Genomic DNA, 6000 nt, shown 5'->3' on the forward strand with positions numbered 1-6000 from the left:
ATCGGGCTCGGGAGTAAATGGGTGAATGAATTTTGGTCTGAACCTCGGGTTTTGACCAAGCGGGCCCGGGTCGATTTTTGACTTTTTAGGGGGAAGTTTGGGGAATCTATATTTATGTATTATAATTGATTTCTTTAGCAATATTTGATATTATTGAGTCGTTTGTGGATAGATACGAGTGGTTTGGAGGTGGATTCTAGAGGAAAAACGATAATTGAGCATTGAGTGGCCTTTGGAGCGAGGTAAGTGTTGTGTCTAACCTTGACTTTAGGGAATTAGGAACCCTCAGACTATTTGCTATGTGAAATTCATGTGAGCGGCGTATATGTGAGGTGACGAGTACTTATGCGCCGCCAATTTATCTGTTTTCCCTATTTCTCCCGATTTTCTCATATTGTCCCTCTCCCTGTCTTAATTGTTACATACTCTATTTGTGTTCCCATGCCTAATTGCTACGTGTCAGCCATTGTTTCCTCCGGTTAATGATATTAGTTCTTCAATAGTTTCATTATCTTCTATTATTTGCTTAAGCTGGTTTACCGGTACCCTTCTGTTGTAGGTTCTGAATTGGTCTCGCTGTGTAGTATTATTTATGTGGATTTTCATGGTGTACAAGTTATCTATTTGCTTCGGTTTGGAGTTTAAGTATTGTGAAGGGTTTCTGTGATTTAAATTGTGAAATTTCTATATATACTGAGTAATTAATGTTGATATAGTGGGATCGGGTTACACGCCGCAACAGGAGGAATAAGGGTGATATATTGAGGTGGAATAAGGGTGAATTTATACTGTACAGTGGGAACAGGTTGCACGCCGCAACAGGTGTAATAAGGGTGGAATGTTTGGTGGAATAAGGGTGAACTATGATTGTGTTATTATGATACGGTGGGAACGGGTTGCACGCCGCAACAGTTGTAATAAGGGTGGATTGTTTGGTGGAATAAGGGTGAACTATAATTGTGTTATTGTGATACGGTGGGATCGGGTTGCGCGCCGCAATAACCTATGTGTTTATGTTTCCCTGAGTTGTGTTAGCCTTACGGTATTCTCTTTTGCACTCGTGCAACATGTATAATAAAGGTGGATTGTTTGGTGGAATAAGGGTGAACTATAATTGTGTTATTGTGATACGGTGGGATCGGGTTGCGCGCCGTAATAACCTATGTGTTTATGTTTCCCTGAGTTGTGTTAGCCTTACGGTATTCTCTTTTGCACTTAAGGATCGGAAATTTCTGAACATTGTTGATATATCTCCGGGAGTTGTTGTATTTCTTGCAATTTACTGCTTTTTTCTATGCTGCATTTCCTATTCTGCTTTTATTATATATACTGCGTACAGGTTATAGTGTGAGTGACCCGCCTTAGCCTCGTCACTACTTCGCCGAGGTTAGGCTCGGCACTTACTAGTACATGAGGTCGGTTGTACTGATACTGCACTCTGCACTGCTTGTGCAGATTTTGGTGCTGGTCCGAGCTGATCGTGAGGTTAGCTGCTGGATTCATCCGACAGGAGACCCAAGATAGATCTGTCGGCGTCCACAGACCCTGGAGTCCCCTTCTAGCCATTGCATTTTACTGTTTCTTTCCTTTTGAAAACAATTGTATTTCTTTCAGACAGTTACTTGTAGAAAAATTTTAGAAGTTCGTAAATTGTGACTCCAGATCCGGGTAATAGCAGTATATATATATATATATATATATATATATATATATATACACACACACACACATATATATTGAGGCTATTATATATTTTCGCACTCATTTTTAAACTCGTTTTAGCTTATTTGCTGTTATTTACTGAAATGTATAAGAAGCGGCTTAATGATTTTCTAACATTGGCTTGCCTAGCAAGTGAAATGTTAGGCGCCATCACGGCCCCGACGGTGGAAATTTCGGGTCGTGACAAGTTGGTATCAGAGCACTAGGTTGCCTAAGTCTCACAATTCACGAGCGAGCTTAGTAGAGTCTTGGGGATCGGTACGGAGACATCTGTACTTAATCCCCAGAGGCTATGAAGTTTAGGAACAAATATCACTTCTATTCTTCTCTGTCGTGCGATTTTGTTTCCTCAATACTGCTTGAACTCTTCTATTCTTATTCTCTCGCAGATGGCGAGAGCACGTACCGCTTCTTCAGTTGAGCAGCCAGAGCCACCAGTAGCAGCTCCTACGAGGGGCAGAGGTCGAGGCCGAGGTCGTGCTAGAGGTCGAGGCCGAGGCCGTGTCAGAGGCTGAGGCAGGTGCAAGGCTCAACCCAGAGCCCGATCAGCGGAGCCTCAGGTAGAGTTTGACGAGGAAGTTCCAACCCAGACTATTCCTGCCGGACCAGCTCAGGTTCCGGAGGGTTTTTCATTGCCACCCTAGTGCTTTAGGACGCTTTGGTCCGTTTGGTGGGCCTTATGGAGAGTGTGGCCTAGACTGGCGCATTTCCCATGATACCAGCCGTCTCTCAGGCTAGAGGAGGAGCCCAGACCCCTGCTACTCACACTCCGGAGCAGATGGCTCCCCAGTATCAGACTCCAGCCGCTCATCCAGTCGGAGTAGTTCAACCGGTTGTTGCGGCACAGACCGATGATGGGTCAGCTATGTCTTCTGAGGCTTTGTGGAGATTGGACAGGTTTACCAAGCTCTTCCCAGTTCACTTCAGTGGTGCTACTTCAGAGGATCTCCAGGAGTATCTTGATAGCTGTCAAGATATACTACGGAACATGGGTATAGTGGAGACCAATGGGGTCGACTTTGTTACATTCCAGATGACTGGTTTCGCCAAGAAATGGTGGAGGGATTATTTGTTGACCAGACCAGCTGGGTCGCCTGCTCTTACTTGGGACCAGTTCTCTCAGCTCTTTCTAGAGAAGTTTCTCCCTATCATATTGAGAGAGGAGCACTGTCGTCAGTTCGAGCGTCTCCAGCAGGGCAGTATGACTGTTACCCAGTATGAGACCCATTTTGTGGATTTGGCCCGCCATGCTCTTCTTCTGCTTCCTACCAAGAGAGAGATGGTGAGGAGGTTTATTGACGGACTTGCTGAGCCTATCAGATTGTAGATGGCTAAGGAGACTGGGAGTGAGATTTCTTTTCAGGTGGCTGCCAATGTCGTCAGGCGAGTCGAGGTGGTTCTTGCACAGGGAGGTCAGGGGTCCAACAAGAGACCTCGTCATTCCGGTGGGTTCAGCGGTGCCTCATCTGGAGGCAGAGGTACTTTTGGTAGGGGCCATCCTCCCAAGCCGTTTCATTCAGCGCTTCAGGCATCCCATAGTGCTTCAGGGAATCGTGGTCCTTATGTGCCTCATTCTGGCCAGCCAGCCTACAGTGCACCACCAGCTCCTATCAGTGCACCTCCTATTTAGAGTTATTACCGTGGTCATCCGGCCCGTTCGGGTCTGTCTCAGTTTCCACAGCCACAGTACCAGGATGGATGTTTCGAGTGTGGTAGTTATGGGCATATCAGGAGGACATGTCCGAGATTATTGGGAGTTCCGCCACAGCATCAGGGTTCTCGTGCCATGGTTCCGGCACCAGTTGTTGCACCGCCTGCTCAGCCAGCCAGAGGCAGGGGTCATGCAGCCAGAGGTAGAGGCCAGACTGTTAGAGGTGGAGGTCAGGTCGTTAGAGGTGGAGGCCAGCCAGCTAGAGGCCGTCCCAAGGATGTGGTTTAGAGTGGTGGGGCCCAACCCCGATGTTATGCTTTTCTAGCCAGGCCTGAGGTTGAGTCATCTGATGCTGTTATTACAGGTACTGTTTCAGTTTACAGTAGAGATGCTTCAGTTCTATTTGATCCGGGATCTACTTACTGATATGTGTCATCTTATTTTGCTTCATATTTGGTTGTGCCTCATGATACTTTGAGTGCTCCTGTGTATGTGTGCACACCTGTGGGGGATGCTATTGCTGTAGATCGTGTTTATCGTTCGTGTGTGGTCACCATTAGGGGTCTTGAGACTCGTGTAGATCTTCTACTTCTCGATATGGTCGATTTTGATGTCATTTTGGGTATGGATTGGCTGTCACCTTATCATGCTATATTGGATTGTCACGCTAAGACGGTGACCTTAGCCTTGCCGGGGTTGCCTCGATTAGAGTGGAGAGGGACTCGTCGTCATTCTACCAGCACGGTTATCTCTTATATGAAGGCTCGGTGTATGGTTGAGAAGGGGTGTCTAGCGTATTTGGCTTATGTCTGTGATTCCAGTACGGAGGTTCCTTCCATGGATTCAGTGCCAGTTGTTTGTGAGTTTCCAGAGGTTTTTCCTGCAGACCTATCGGGTATGCCACCCGACAGGGATATCGATTTCTGTATTGACTTAGCTCCGAGCACCCAGCCCATTTTCGTTCTGCCATACCGTATGGCCCCGCCAGAGTTGATAGAATTGAAGGAACAGTTGCAAGATTTGCTTGATAAGGGCTTCATTAGATCTAGTGTCTCGCCATGGGGTGTGATGTGTGGCTATAATTCCATAGTTTCGTACATTATGTGCCTTGCATTTTACATGCTTTAATGATAAATTACACTTTATTTGTGCATAATGGAGTCTATTTTATGTGTAGGTGAATTGGAGATGAAAGTAGAGCAAAAGGGATACTTAAACGTTGAAAGTGTGCTCGAGACCAGTGAAAAGGAGAGACCAGGCTTTAGCCTGGCGAGGCCAGCCTAAGGCCAGGCTGGACCAGGCTTTAGCCTGGCGAGGCAAGCCTAAGGCCAGGCTGAACCAGGCTTTAGCCTGGCGAGGCCAGCCAAATTCCAGGCGTTAGGCTGGCGACGCCAGGCCTAAAACTAGGTCCAATCCGAGTTTTGAAGACTTAATTCGTTCCGGGTTTGACTAGGACCTGGCCCACACGTTTAGGGTTTCTTCTACACATATAAATAGACCTAAAATACCACTTGGAAGGGAGGGTTTTTTAGCAGCCACGTTTTTGTGTAGCTAAAGGCAAGGAGAGCTGGTGGAATCACCTCTTGGGAGTTAGAATCATCTATTTCTATATCTTTTCATCTTTACTCTGTATTTTAATTATGCAAAATATTTGGGATATTGTTACTATGAGTATGAGTAGCTAACTTCCTAATCTAGGGTTTTGATGGAACCTATTAAAGGATGATTTTCTTGTTACGTTAATATAGATTTGCCGTAGTATTTTCTTTATTTGTTCAACTATATTATTCTTGTGGTTGATTGAAGGGCCCTCAATTAGCTGTGCCTATTTAGTATGTATTACTCGGGAGAGAGTACATATTTAGGTAGTTGTTGAACAACATTACTCCTAAACGTATATGAGGGAGCAATACGGAGGTTTAAAGGTGGGTTTAGGGATAAAGAAACCTTGATGCGATCTGAGTGAGCTGTACTTAATGCCAGCTAGCCTAATTCGGGAGAATATGCCTAGTAAATTATGGTAATTACTCGGGAGAGAGTTACGACAGTTAGAGTGCTCATGGTCGATAGAGAAGACTTAGGCAAATTTATAGGAAACGTAGCGGAAAGGATTCCGACAATAGGGGAAATCACAACTCTAGACCTCCTTAGTCTTGTATAGAATTTCATCCATGTTAGTTGATAATTTTACTGCTTTATAATATTTGCTAGTTAATTAGTAGAAATAAAAATCAAATCTTTATAACTAGAAAATTATTTGAACTTGTGTTTCTTTGCAATATTGAACAACTGTAGCTAAGCCTTAGTTCTCCGTGAGATTCTACTTCGGACTTATAAACCAGATTATATTTGCAACGACCGCTTAGTCCTTTTTATAAGGCACAGTTGGGCGTGATCAAATTTTGACACCGTTGTCGGGGAACTAACGGTTTAGTTGTAGGTATTTATATTGCAAAGAAATACATTGCTAGGTTGATAAAGAAACACTTATAGATGTAGGTGTACATATTGCTAGGTTGCAAGTTTGAACTTTTTTTTTTCTTCTTGTATTTGAATTTTTTTTATTTTTGTTTTACTTGTTGATTTTAGAAACATGACATCTTGGAATTATGACAGTTTTGATGTTG

The sequence above is a fragment of the Nicotiana tomentosiformis genome, chromosome 5, assembly GCF_000390325.3.
Source record: "Nicotiana tomentosiformis chromosome 5, ASM39032v3, whole genome shotgun sequence".
Lineage (NCBI taxonomy): Eukaryota > Viridiplantae > Streptophyta > Magnoliopsida > Solanales > Solanaceae > Nicotiana > Nicotiana tomentosiformis.